The sequence below is a fragment of the Lissotriton helveticus genome, chromosome 2_1 (genome assembly GCF_964261635.1).
Source record: "Lissotriton helveticus chromosome 2_1, aLisHel1.1, whole genome shotgun sequence".
Taxonomy (NCBI): Eukaryota; Metazoa; Chordata; class Amphibia; order Caudata; family Salamandridae; genus Lissotriton; species Lissotriton helveticus.
In genome coordinates this window covers 356,581,597-356,594,151 of record NC_136059.1, presented here as the reverse complement: position 1 = coordinate 356,594,151, position 12,555 = coordinate 356,581,597, and the positions used below count along the sequence as shown (strand labels likewise).

The window sequence follows — 12,555 nt, the reverse complement described above, 5'->3', positions numbered from 1 at the left end:
GCATGTGAGCTCCCCATCCCTGGAGAGATGCGTCCGTCGTCAGGGTAATCTGTGGCACAGGCTCTTGGAACTGTCGGCCCTTGCAAAGGTTGTGTGGAGTCCACCAATGCAGAGAGCTGTATGCCCGACCGGTCACCAACACTAGGTCTTTCAACTGGCCATGAGCCTGAGTCCACTGACGTGCCAGGCATTCCTGGAGCGGACGCATATGCAACCTGGCGTGCGGGACTATAAAGATGCAGGAGGCCATCATGCCTATCAACTGCATGAACACTCTCGCTGGGAGGGAGTGTTGCGGTCTGAACCGTTGGATTAGCGACTGGATGTTGTCGATCCGTGCTTGGTTCGGCTGAGCCGTGGCAGTCAGAGTATTTATTGTCGCACCCAAATACTGCCGCACATGGGCTGGCAGGAGGTGCGACTTGGGATAGTTCAGGGAAAACCCCAGACCATGAAGAAGGTGAATGGTGTGAGACATGTCTGTGGCGCACTGTCGCTCCGACTTGGCTTGAACGAGCCAGTCGTCTGGGTAAGGGTAGACATGTATGTTTTGTCTCCTGAGGTGCGCTGCTACTGTTGCCAGACATTTGGTGAACACTCTGGGGGCAGTGGTCACTCCGAAGGGGAGAACCTTGAACTGGTAATGCCTGTTTTGTATGGTGAACCTGAGATACTTTCTGTGTGAAGGATGGAGTGGTATGTGGAAATAAGCATCCTTGAGGTCCAAGGTTGCGAGGAAGTCTCCCTGGTTTAGTAATGGAAGAACCTGTTGCAGTGTTAACATGTGGAAGTGTTCTGAAAGAATGTACTGGTTCAGAGGCCTGAGGTCCAGAATCGGTCTGAGTGAGCCGTCCTTCTTTGGGATTAAGAAGTACAGGGAATACACCCCTGTGCTTCCTCCTCCACCGGCACGAGCTCTATAGCGCCTTTTTGCAGCATTACAAGAACTTCCTGCTGCAATAAGTGCAAGTGCTCGGCTGACATAGGACGTTGTCTTGGGGGAATGTTGGGGGGAGTGGATGTTAACTCCAAACAATAGCCGAACTGGATAAGTTGCCGTACCCACCTGTCTGTGGTGATGGACTGCCAGACAGGGAGGAACCGTTGTAGTCTCCCCCCGACAGGTGTTGGATGGTCGGGGGGCAGTGACAGGAAGTCACTGTTTGTTGGAGGCAGAGGAACGGGAGCTGTTGTTGCCTCTTCCTCTGCCTTTGGCACTGTTTCCCCGGTACCCTCCTCTACCTTGTTTGGGGTACGAGGATTGCGCCCCAACCTTGTTGTAAGGCGTTTGCTGTGCCAAGTGTCCTCTGGTAACACCACGATTGCCTGAGCGACGAAAAGTGTTCCCACGGAATTGCTGAGACTGGAGAGCACCCATGGATTTGGCCGTCTCCGTATCTTTCTTGATTTTCTCGAGGGTGGTGTCCACCTCTGGGCCAAATAACCGGTCTGGATTAACAGGCTGGTTAAGGATAGCTGTCTGGATCTCTGGCTTGAACCCTGAGATGCGGAGCCATGCTTGACGCCTCAGCATAACACTAGTGTTTATCGCCCTCGCTGCTGTGTCCGCAACGTCGAGCGCACATTTTATCGCAGCGTTGGAGATGAGCTTGCCCTCCTGTATAAGCATCTCAGCTCCCTCCTTAAACTGGTCTGGAAGGTGTTGCAGCAGTTGTTCCAGGGTGTCGTAGTGCGCCCTATCGTATCTGGCCAGCAGAGCCTGTGTGTTTGATATGCGCCAGATGTTTGCTGCCTGAGCTGCCACCCTTTTCCCTGATGCCTCTAGCACTTTGGACTCTTTATCCGGGGGAGGAGCTTCACCCGTTGTTTGAGAGTTTGCCCTCTTGCGGGCATTTGAGACCACCAAAGAGTCTAAGGGCAACTGGCCCCGGATGTAGGTTGGGTCGCCAGGTGCGGGCCTGTATTTTTTCTCTATCCTGGGGTTCACCACCCGAGCCCTGGTGGGTTCCTTGAAAATGTCCGTGGCATGTTTAAGGACCCCCTTTAGCATAGGAAGAGTTTTCACAGTTTTTTCCGCTGCAGAGAAAGTGTCAAATAAAAAGTCATCCTCCACAGGGTCAGCATGCATCTCTACTTTATGATTTGTAGCTGCCCTCTCAATTAAAGCATTAAATGCCGCAGAGTCTTCTGTGGGAGAGGTTTTTACACCATAAACCTGAGTGTCCTGGAGAACCTGCTGGTCTCCGTGATCACCAGTGGCCATCCAGGAGTCCTGCTGATCATCAGTGTCTGTGTGTGCAGGAAAGTTATACACCTCATCTTGTTCACCTTCATCTCCTTCTGAGCAAGTGGGTGAAGGTGTTGCCCCTCTCCCAGTCTGTGGAGGAAGTTGTTCAACTAGCACTGGAGTATCTGGTGCTGGCCTCTTCCGTTTGAGAGGAATTACAAACGACTCCAGAGGCTGTGAAGTAATTTTCCTCTTGTACAGCGTGAGCTTCCCTGTGTCGGCGTCGATAAAACACGCTGACTGCTCCTCCAGTAGAGGTTGTCGAGGACCGAGACTTGCGCCGGAAGCTGTGGAGTCCTTGGTCACCAAGCGTGGTGCAAAGGCCTTAGGCGCCACCTTAGGCGGTAGAGTGTAGAGGATCGGCATCGAAGTCTTCTTCGGTGCGGCCAGCGGTTGGGGTGCTGAAGGTGTGCTCGGCTCCGACGCCTTGTCCCGTATCCGCTTGAGGGAATCCGAGACCTGCTTGGTAAACGAAGCGGATGGTTTCGTCGACCCGAGGGACAACCTCTGTCCACCTCCATGTGAAGAGACGAGCGTCGTTGATGGCTGTTTGGCCGCCGTAGGCGCAGACGTGTCTTCGACCATCGCGCTACTGTCACCGACTTCTTCGGATCGACTGCCTTTGTTTTTTGCTTCGGGACTCCAGGCGGTTGCTCGGTGCCAGTTGCCGACTTTGACTTCGACCCGGCCACCTTGCTCGACACCCGCTCGAGCACACCCTTCGAGCTTGGTTCCTTGGCCACTTTCGACACCTTTGCTGGGTCGCTAGCTTTAGAAGGTTTTGAGGTGTCCGAAGAAGACGACGGCGTCGATGGCGGAGCAGGCGTCGTCGGTGTCGATGGCGTGTCGGCCATCTTTGTTTTGGTCGATACCGATGTTGTGAGTTTCGGTTTCGATTTCTTTAATGGCGGCCCCCCTGAGGTGTCGGCCATCTTCGTCTTCGTCGATACCGATTGTGTGAGTTTCGGTTTCGATTTCTGTAATGGCGGCTCCGTGGATCGAGGTGGAAGGTCGTGGGTAAGGCCGCGTGGCGATCCCGTGACCTGGGCCATTGTCAGAGTACGAACGGGGCATAGCTCATCCTACGAGCTATCTTCCACGGCCCCATATACTTCTTCGTAGTCCCCTACCTCCTCGACGTTTTCTGCCAGGTCTAGAGCCACGACATCTGCCTCGGATTCGGGCTGGACCTCCGCCTATGAAGGTGAAACTTGTAGTTGAAGTACTTGTACTTCTGCTTCGGGGTCTTCGAAGATGTCGTCCGGCGCCGGGGCCGACCGCTGTGCTTGGAGGCGCGCCACGCGCCGAAGCTTGAGAGTCTTCTTCGACCTGAATTTGGAACAGGCCATACAGTTGGTCTCGTTATGGTCCGGCGACAGGCATTTATTACACACAGGGTGTACGTCGATGTGTGGGTACTTCGAGTCACACACGGGGCACTTCTTGAATGGACTTCGTTCCATGCCGTCCAAGTCTTGCTGCGTTCACAGGGCCTCGATGACCGAAGAGTCACCCGACTCCTCAGCTCTCCGACTCGACGAGTTGGAGAGTTCACGAGACCGAACGCGAACAATGCCGACGGGATAAGCGAAGGCCTTTTGGCCTTGAAAAGAGTTTTTTATCGATTCCGAACAGGAGACGTCGAAATCACATCCGAACCCAATGGCGGAAAAAAACAATCTGGGGATGGAGTCGATGCCCATGCGCACTGTAGTCCAGGGGAGGAGCCACCTATCTCGTGATACTTCGAAGACTCTTCCAGGACAACAATGTGCAATCATCCGGACCCAACACTAGGCGGCGATCTATGCTATAGATATGAATTTAGCAGCCCACATGCCTCGAACACCGGTTTTCAAAGTAGAGGTGCCTGCGGATGCAGGGAAGTGACTCCTTCACACCAAGGAAATTCCTTCTGGCTTGGATGCAAGCAGATTATTTTTTGACTCGGAGGATGCACGGCCACAGAGTTGCAGAAACTTGAAGAAAGTGAAGACAAAGTTGCAGCAGGAAGCTTCCAACCGAGAGCAGTCTTGTCTTTATTCCTGGCTCGAAGAAGCAGCAGAGCTCCAGTGTCCACCAGCAGAAGAGTCGTTAAACAGTCAGTCCTACTCTGGTTTCTCTTCAAAACGAAAAAATCTTTCGCCTTTTGCTAAAGATTTCCGTGGAAACGAACATTTACGAGTTTATTCAATTCAATCAGTTCTTGAAGTTGTTGCCAGGACAAATCTAATGACCACCCTCAGGGACGCTACCCAGCTAGCCAATCCAGTCATATGAACCCAGGGGCCAAGATTCAACATGGCAGAATCAAGTGGCCACCTAGAGGAGCTGGACAGGAGAGTGGATACTCCCCTGCCCTTTGTGTATTTTCGCACCAGGGCAGGATCCAAGGGCTCCTGAACTGGACCAAACTAGTATATTTAGAGGAGATAGCACTGTCACTTGGGTCCTGGTTAGAAGGATCCACGCGAACTACAGTCAAAACACATTAACACCAAGAAAAAAGTGGGGGCATCTATGCCAGAGTTATCCTACTTTTCTACACATAGTACATACAGAAAGTGCATTAATCCATCGATGCATTCCCATCTTTAGAGCAGAATATGAAGAGCATTTAGCACATCCATCACACATGCCCCAGTGTCAAGAAATCAGCTGCACAGGTAAGACTTCAATCTTTTTAGAGCAACCAGTCCATGCCTGCACCCCCCACCATTTACTCCAAATCTTATAATATTTGGCAAGGCAGCCTCTAGCCTCATATACTGGTTTCTCCTGCTGGGCACACCAATGTACCCCTCATCACCACTGGTCGATTGTTGGAGGTGTTGGCAATTTCCACTGAGCAGCTATATCCCTCCTGCCTACCATGGTGTGCCCAGCAGGGCCCTATCTGCCCTTGTACACCCCCTCCGCCCACATCCAGCAGCACCATTGGAGAAAGGTCTACTTTCTAGCCCAGTACTGTGGTGAGTTCCGCCATTACCACCTACCAGAAACTTCGAATGTTGGAACAATCCCAAACCATGTGATAGAAGTTTGCAGGAGTTTGGGAGCATCTGGTGCATTCACAGTGCAACAGGAGGCCCGCTTTATGTAGACAGTCCAGGGTGAGATATGCACAATGAAGATAGTAAGTCTGGACCAGCCTTAGTCTAGAGAAAATCGTAATGACCCAGGGCCCCATCCGGGCATCCCTCACTCAGTCTTCCAGTGGGCTCACCCACTCCTCCCACTTTGCTGAGAAGGATCCAATAGAATCAGGGGCAATAATGATAAGTGTTCGCTAGATCTGTGAGACCCCTCGCCTCCCAAGGGCACCCAGCGTGATCTTAGCCTCGAGGGGCCTGAATTCCGTTAGAGGGGAGCCTTGTGTACTATGTTTATGTAGAGCATGGTGCAATTGGGGGTACTTATGAAATTGAGTCGGGGACAGTATGTAGGTGGCCTGAAGGTCCTGGAAGGAATGCACGTGTGTCCCGCTCCATACATTTCCCAGCAGGGTAATGTCTATTGAATGCCAACGACCAAACCCCTCCAAGGCTGACGCATAAGTTACTTACCTTCGGTAACGATATATCTGTAAGAAACATTAGTTAGTGTTAGATTCCTTACCTTAGAATATCCTCAGGCGTCAGACTGCATCCGGAAAGTTTTCGTCAGCAGTACCCCTGCGTCGTCAGCGGCTCTGCGTCCGTCGTCGGCGTGTGATCGCCGGAATGGCGTTGGAGTACTTAGACGCCGTCCTCGTGCGCTGACGTCAGTTCTGTACATAGTTTCCGCGCCAGGAACGCAGAGCCATGCAAAAAAAACAACAATGGTGCCATGAAACTAGGACCCTAACATGGAAAGTCCTTAACCCTAGATATCGGCTCGCAGAACGGGAAGGATGGGTGGGGCGGTAAGGAATCTAACACTAACTAATGTTTCTTACAGATCTATTGTTACCGAAGGTAAGTAACTTGTGCATCTGAAAGAAACACGTTAGTGTTAGATTCCTTACCTTAGAATAGATACCCCAGCAATACCAACCCCGGTGGTAGGCCTGCAAACCAAAATCACACCAGAAGGTCCTGTAGAACAGAACGGCCAAAGAAGCCATCTCTCCGGACTTGACTGTCCAGGCAGTAATGCTTGGCAAACGTATGCAGCGAGGCCCACGCAGCTGCCTGACAAATGTCCTGGAAGGGGACTCCCTGTCCTAAGGCAGTAGAGTAGCCGCCGTGGCTCGAGTGGAATGGGCCCGCAGCCCCACAGGAGGTTCCTTTTTAGCCAAGGAATAACAGATGTTGATGCACAAAACGACCCACCGAGAGATGGTCCGCTTGTGCACTGCCCGTCCCTTCTTAGCGCCCTCATAGCCAACAAAGAGCTGGTCGTCCACCCGGAACTGTTGTGTGTGCGGTTCAGGTAAAAAGAGAGCGCACGTTTTGGGTCCAGACGGTGGAGCCTCTCTTCCTCTTTCGAGGGAGGCGGAAAGAAGGTGGGCAAGGTAATGGTCTGACAGATGTGAAAGGCAGTAACCACCTAGGGTAGAAAAGAAGGACGAGTCCTCAGAACAACTTTGTCCGGATGGACAGAGTAGAAAGGAGGCTTAGAAGAAAGCCTGGAGCTCACTCACTCTTCTGGCAGAGGTGATGGCAACCAGGAAAGCAGTCTTGAGAGTCAGAAGATGAAGAGGACAGTTATGGAGAGGCTCAAAGGAGCACACATCAGATAGGCCAACACCAGATTCAAGTCCCACTGAGGCATTACAAAGGGAACAGGAGGAAACATGGGAGTAATTCCTTTCAAGAATCTATTTACAACAGGGGACTTGAAAAGAGAAGGCTGATCAGGAAGCCTCAAGAAGGCTGAAAGAAATCCCTTGATAGTGCCAAGAGCGGAGCCCTGTCGGGCCAGGGAAAGAAGAAAGAGGAGAAACTCAGAAAGATGGGCAGAAAGGGGATCCACAGCCTTTGCTGTGCACCATGCCACAAATTTGCTCCACCTGCAGGCGTATACCGTTTTTGTGGAGGGACGCCTGGCTGCCAGAATGACATCACAGACTTAAGGAGGTAAGTCAAATGGCATCAACTGTCGCCGCTCAATCTTCATGCATGTAGGTGAAGCCTACACAGGTATGGGTGGAGGACCATCCCCGGTTGATGCGACAGAAGATCCTCCTGAAGAGGCAGTCGAATCGGGGGATCGATTGACAGACTGACTAGCTCGGGAAACCAGTATCTTTGTGCCCAATCCGGAGCCACAAGGATGACTTGGGCCCGGTCGCGCCTTATCGTCTTCAGCACTCTGGGCAGAAGTGGTATAGGGGGAAAGGCGTATAACAGACCGCAACTCCACTCGCGGCGAAAAGCGCTGCCGAGCGAGTGCCGCCTTGGAAATTCCAACGCACAGAACTGATGACATTGCACGTTCTCTTCGGTGGCGAATAGATCTAACCAAGGTTCTCCCCACTGCCGAAAGAGACCTTGCACCACGTACGAGTTCAGACACCATTCGTGATCCATCATGCACAGACGGCTGAGTTTGTCCGCCCTGGCGTTCAGGGAACCTGCCAGGTGTTGAACCACCAGGGTGATGCCCTGGATGTTCCAGCCATGTCCATAGGGTCCACGACCAAACCCCTCCCTGTTTGTTGCAATACCACACAGCGGTGGTGTTGTCCGTGAACACCTGTACCACACTTCCCGGACAGAGGGAAGGAATGCTTTCAGTGCAAGCCGGATCGCCCGCAGCTCCAGAAGGTTGATGTGGAGCCGGGACTCTGCCAGAGACCAGAGGCCTCTGATCTCCACCTCTGCCATATGGCCACCCCATCACAGTTGGGATGCATCTGTCACCACTGTGTGCTCCGGTTGGGGAAGGGAGAGGTATCTGCCCCTGACCAAATTGCGGTCCGTGAGCCACCGCTGCAACTGTCTCGCAGTGCCCTCCAAGATCAGGACGTGGTCCGACAGGTTGCCCTGATGCTGTGCCCACTGGAACTTCAGGTCTCATTGCAGAGCCCACATCCGCCACCTGGCGTATTGAACCAGCAGGATGCAGGAGGCTATCAGTCCCAGAAGCCGTAGGATCAACCTGACCGAAACTTGGGATAAAGGCTGAAAGATCAGAATTAGAGCCTGAATATCCCGAACCCGCTGCTTGGGAGGATAAACCCGAAACTGCGCCGAGTCCAGAACCGCACCGATGAAGAGGAGCTTCTGGGAGGGACTCCGGTGCGACTTCGGCACGTTGATGGAGAACCCTGGCGAATGCAGGAGGTTGGCCGTAGTCTGGAGGTGGGAGACGACTGTTTGGGGCGAGCCCTTCTTCAACAACCAGTCGACAAGATAGGGGAAGACTGGAACCCCTGATCTGCGCAGATGAGCTGCGACCACTGCCATCACTTTTGTGAACACCCGAGGGGCACTGGTGAGGCCGAAAGGGAGCATGGTGAACTGAAAGTGCTCGTGGCCTACCATGTACCGCAGGTAACGCCAATGGGCCGCCAGGACAGGAATATGGAAATAAGCATCCTGCAAGTCCAACGCTACCATCCAGTCTCCAGGGTCTAGGGCAGCCAGAACCTGAGCTAACGTCAGCATCTTTAACTTCTCCTTCCGGAGGAAGCCGTTGAGGCTCCTGAGGTCCAACACAGGGCGCAGGCCCCCTTTGGCCTTCTTGGGAACCAGAAAGTAGTGAGAGTAACACCCCCCGCCCTACTTCTGGGCAAGAATGCGCTCAATGGCCCCCTTGGCCAAGAGGGCCGTAACTTCCTCCTGCAGAAGTTGCAAGTGATCACCCGACATGTGGTGGTACTGCGGTGGCATGGCTAGAGGGGTCATCTCGAAGGAGAGGGAGTAGGCCCCTCGGACGATTTGCAGCATCCACCTGTTTGAAGTGATGGTACGTCAATGGAGCAGGTGATGGCGAACTCTGCCTCCCACTGGCGTGGAATGAACCTAAAAGCTCGGAAGGCTTTGACGCAGATGCTGCAGGAGCAGATGTAGACTGACTGAATGAAATTAAATGAAAGGATTCTTGTAGTGCGCAAACTATGCCCAATGGGCGTCAAGGCGCCTATATCAAAATAACAGCTCGTCACTACGTGTAGCATTCTATCATAGGTAGGCCCTCCTGAAGAACCAGGTTTTAAGTTCCTTTTTGAACAGGTCAATTGAGGGTAGGGTTTTTATCTCAATTGGGATGGAGTTCCAGAGCTGCGGAGCAACAACTGAAAAAGCCCTGGCTCCCCATCTCGTTAGCCTAAAACGGGGCACGTGTGGACTAACCTTCTCACTGAGGTGCTTCAACCGCCAGTAAGCTCTTCGGAGCCTCTGCTGCCGTTTAATGTGGCCCTCAACGACATTCTGATGGACACTTGGTCCAAGCCCACCACAGTCCCTCCTGTGGATCGGAACATGGCACTGGCTCACTGCCCCCTGCTCCGCCACGGCGGAACGCAGGTCCGCGATCGCGTTGAGGTTGATTCTGCGGCCTGTGGCTGGAGAACGTGTGGGGGTGCCCCTTCCGTGGCCACGAAAGGAGCGAAAAGCAGAAGTTTGCTGGCGCTGGGCCGACAGGCCCAAGGACTTGGCCGTAGCCCTGGAGTCATTAAAGGTCTCCAGCGCGCTACCTGCTTTGTCGCCAAAGAGGCGACGGCCATCAAAGGGCATGTCCATGAGAGTGCTCTTGACATTCCCTGAGAAGTTGGTGGACCTCAGCCAGGCGTGACGACGAATCGCCACCGGCATTGCAATCGCTCTGCCCAGCGAGTCCGTGGTGTCAAGTCCACATCTAATGGAGTACCGTGCTGCAACCCGCCCCTCAGCAAGTGCCGGTGCGAGCCGTGTCTTGGTCTACTCAGGACACTGGGGCAGCACGTCAGCCACCGTATCCCACAGAGTGGGTGTAACGGCCCAAAAGGCACGCGATATTAATGGACCGCAACCGTAGACTGACAGAGGAAAACAGTTTCTTGCCAAACTGTTCCAGCCTTTTGGATTCCCGGTCCAGGGGTGCCGTCGGGAATGCGGTTTGGGACGTGGAGGCCTGGATAACCAGACTTTCAAGGGTGGGGTGGCTGGACAGAAAGCAGGGGTCGCCCGGAGCTGCGCGGTGGCTCCGTGCCATGTTCCGATCCACAGGAGGGACTGTGGTGGGCTTGGACCAAGTGGCCATCAGAATGTCGTTGAGGGCCACATTAAACGGCAGCAGAGGCTCCGAAGAGCTTACTGGCGGTTGAAGCACCTCAGTGAGAAGGTTAGTCCTCACGGCCGCTGCAGGAAGCTCAAGGCCCAAGGCCTTGGCCGCCTTGCGCAGCACCTCAGCTTAAGTTGCTCCCTCCTCCGTAGCCACGGAAGGAGGAGAGAGAAAACCAGTGTCAGGCGCAGTATCTAGCCCACTGGCCTCCCCTAGCTCATCTGCCCAGTCCTGACTTAACTGGCACTGCTGTGCCAGAGGGTCCTCACACCCATCCCAGTCCTCCCCTTCATCCGTGTCCTGATAAACAGGCAAAAATGACAGAGCCGGGGCATAGGTGAAAAGCTCACCAGTCGGCGTCGGAGACGGCGCCGAGTGGCGGCGCTTTGACGCCGCACCCGCTGAAGTCTCGACGGCGGAAAGAGAGTACTCATAGCCACGAGGAAAGCTTCAAATCTGCTTCGGAGTCGCATTGAGCCCAGGGACCGGAGAGTGTGGGGCTGGATGCGACTGCGCGGGCTCCGCCGGCGCCACCTCGACCCTCAGCCGAGTCGAGCAATCGGTGAGAGGAGGTCGAAGAACGATGGCGTCTCTGACTTTTTTGCCATGCCTCGACTTACCCGAGTGCGAGGACTTGGATCCAGACTATCTATGGTGACTGCGGCTCCCTGACCGGTCCCTCGTCTTCCTCCTCGACCGGGACCTCGAGCGGCGCGGAGCCGACTGCCGGAGCTCGAGGAGCTTACGGGAACGCTCCTGCCTAGCCTTCAACATCAAGGCCCGGCAGACGGGGCATGACTTGTCATTGTGGTCGGCCCCCAAACAGTAGAGACACCGGCAGTGGGGGTCGGTAACTGACATCAGTCGCTGACAGGCGTCACACAGCTTGAACCCGGGCATCCCTACCGGCACCAGGAGTCAAAGTCGACTCGCTCTTCCTGGATCTGCGCTTGCTGGCGCGGTAAAAAGAAGAACTGACGTCAGCGCACAAGGGTGGCGTCTAAGTACTCCGACGACGTAATTCAGGCGATCACGACACCGAACGCGGAGCCGCAGACGACGCCTACCGATGCGCAGGGTTACTGCAGACGAAAACTTTCCGGATTCAGTCTGGCGCCTGGTGATATTCTAAGGTAAGGATTCTAACACGAACGTGTTTCTTTCAGATACCTCCCTTAACCATTGCCATGCCACAGGGGAGTTTGTTGCGTGAATGTGGCGGCCCAACTTGTGTGAGTCAATGCCACCCTTTTGGATTAGAAACACCATGCCAGTCACCTCTAGAATTGGCAAATAACCTTTAACAGTGCCCACTGCAAGTACTTGATGGGATAAAGACAAAGAAACAATACATCAGACAGTCTAGCCTACCTGCAACAGGTCCATATTATAGATGCCACACCAAGCTTCAAACTTGTTTCAGCCTCCGGCATAAACAGACTTTGCTGAAGGAAGCCTGGCTGCAAGGATAATATACACTACTTCAGCAGAAAGATTAAATGCAGTTAACTGTCGCATGGACATGTAGATTTAAGCAGGCCTGGGAGCAATACATCCTCCCGAAGCACAGCCTGATTGAAGGACAGATGCTCATGCCCAGAAGTTCAGGGTAACACATCCCTGGCCCAATCCGCAGCCACTAGGATGACTTGGGGCTCGAGGTTCCTGATCTTCTCAGAACTCAGGGCTAGAGAAGTAGCAGTGGGAAGGCATACAAGACTCCCAAGCTCCATTCTAGGCAGAATGCATCCGCAAGAGCTAGCCGTATGCGGGACTCGAGTGAGCAAAAGTGCTGCCATGTTCTCTGCAGTAGAGAAGAGATAAAGCCAGGGCTCTACGCATTTTTGAAAGTCGTCTTGTGACACATGTACGCTTCTATGCATCGCAGGCTGAGTTTGGTGTTTAAGGATCCTACCAGGTGGTACACAACCAGGGAAATGCTCCGACAATTCAGCCAGTTCCAGAAGTGCATGGCCTCCCGGCAGAGGGCCCAAGACCCCAGTCCGCCCTGTTTACTTCAATACCTGTAGGAAAGTAGTATCTGCTTTCATGGTTACTGTGAGAAGTTGGCCTGATGTGCAGTGCTCACTATTCTAGTGATCACTATATATCAGTCC

The 12,555-nt window shown here is 53.6% G+C and overlaps 1 protein-coding gene and 1 non-coding gene across 15 annotated transcripts in view; one reads left to right on the top strand and one right to left on the bottom strand.

Moving 5' to 3' along the window:
• Positions 1-12,555, bottom strand: part of NIPBL (NIPBL cohesin loading factor) — a 1,942,504-nt gene that overhangs the window by 143,970 nt on the left and 1,785,979 nt on the right. The gene's annotated exons all lie outside the window — the stretch shown is intronic.
• LOC144820547 (U5 spliceosomal RNA) lies at positions 4,357-4,477 on the top strand. Its single transcript, XR_013607836.1, has one exon. It is a non-coding gene; the product is annotated as a U5 spliceosomal RNA (small nuclear RNA).